Source organism: Morone saxatilis, unplaced genomic scaffold, assembly GCF_004916995.1.
Source record: "Morone saxatilis isolate NCDOM2014 unplaced genomic scaffold, NCSU_SB_2.0 Contig7, whole genome shotgun sequence".
Taxonomy (NCBI): Eukaryota; Metazoa; Chordata; class Actinopteri; family Moronidae; genus Morone; species Morone saxatilis.
Genome location: NW_023340246.1, coordinates 2,830,400 through 2,832,104, shown reverse-complemented (window position 1 = coordinate 2,832,104; position 1,705 = coordinate 2,830,400). Strand labels below are relative to the sequence as shown.

At 41.5% G+C, this 1,705-nt stretch overlaps 1 protein-coding gene across 1 annotated transcript in view; it reads right to left on the bottom strand.

The window, feature by feature from the left end:
• Window positions 1–1,705, bottom strand: part of cdk19 (cyclin-dependent kinase 19) — a 53,521-nt gene that overhangs the window by 8,484 nt on the left and 43,332 nt on the right. The window lies entirely within an intron of this gene.

Here is a 1,705-nt window from a genome sequence, read left to right as displayed (position 1 = left end):
GCAGTCTGAGCTACAGTAGCTTGTCCACAAGGGTCAGCCCTCGCTCCCCACGTGCATCAGTGAGCCTCGGCCCCGCATGACCTTGTTTCTAGATAACCGCTTTTCCTTCCTTGGACCACTTTTGATATTGACAACTTTGAGTTTATGTTTATGCAAAAACATTGCTGGTGTAGGAGCAGTTCCAGTTTGGGAACCACTGATTTAAACTGTATATAAATTAACACCACAAGTAGGTATAACAGTAAAATGCCGCTCAGTATTAATAATGTTATTCATTATAATATGTCAGTCAGAGGAGCAGATTTTCTGCAGAATGACTACCTTTCATTTTTTATACTTTACATTTAATAACTAACTTTTGCAGATTGCAGTCACAAACATTGTGTGCTGATGCCCACGCATGACCTCCATGACCTTGAAAATCGGTTATCACGGCAAAACTAGGGTCATAAAACCAATCAATATTTGATGTTTGTTTTAAAGGGATAGTCAATCAATTTTACACTTAAACATCGGTTTACTACTACTACTACTACTATTACTACAAGTACAACAGAGCCTGTAAGAACAGGTTTCTGGGATAGATTTGTTCAGTGAGAGCCCCTGGAGATGTTACTGTATCTCACCTCTGTCCTTGGAGACAACAAATTAACAGAAAGTCTCCGTACAAACCGGGGCCTTTGAAAGAGGTGGGTGTTTACCAGGCAGGGAGGGTTTTGTGAAAAGATGCTCGAGTTGCCTTGAGTTCTTGGGTGTAAAAGTGAGGATATCTCAGCCTCTGCTCATTCAGTTCTCACAAGTCTCTTTACCTTTAACTTACTGGAAGTGAAACACTAAGTAAATTGCTAGAAAGGTCATTTAAAGATTAAAAAATGTTCACCACTAAAGAGAAAGAAGGGTAAAGGTGGATATCCAAACTCAAGTGTCACAGGGTGACAAGAAGCTGTCTGTGAGGACCACGGCTGAACTGAATACAAGTCTACACTACTCAGTCCAGGTCACATTGCAACATTGCGTCATTTAGGAGAATGAATGGAGAGTGGTGCATGGTGGGATAGCCTGTGGTCCCTGGATCGATGAGGGGAAAAGTGGGACGCTGATGGTGATGGTAGCCACCCTACTGGTATGTGAGCCCGCTCCACTGGTTTATTTATACATCTGCTGAGGCCTGACAGTTACCAGCTGTCTCACATGCAGCCTCAGCCACTGCTATATATACTCTATATCTATATATGTGATAGACTTATATATACGCCTGATAATGTTGCCCCCATGTGGCCTTGCCAACACAGCACACTCAAAAACTGCGTTTCCACCGCAGGAACTTTCCCCAGGGACCAGGCACTTGTTTCCACTGCAGGGACTAGGGTCTAAATTAAGATCCAGGGACATTGTTATGTAACACTTTATTTGAATAGTCCACCCACAGATAGTTTATAGAGTATTTGTAACATTTCAACTGTTCACTTTAGCCTAACCCTAACCTTAGCCTATAACCCTAAACCTAACCCTAGCCTGTAAACCTTCACGAACATACCCTAACCAAGATGTTTTTGCACCTAAACCTTACAAAAACTAATAAGCTGTTGAAATGTTATAAATACTCTCTAAACTATCTTAAGGCAGACTATCCAAGTAAGATCTTACCAATTATTTTAAACTTCTAAAATTTCCAAAGCAAAGGGCCACAGGTCAGATTCGAACC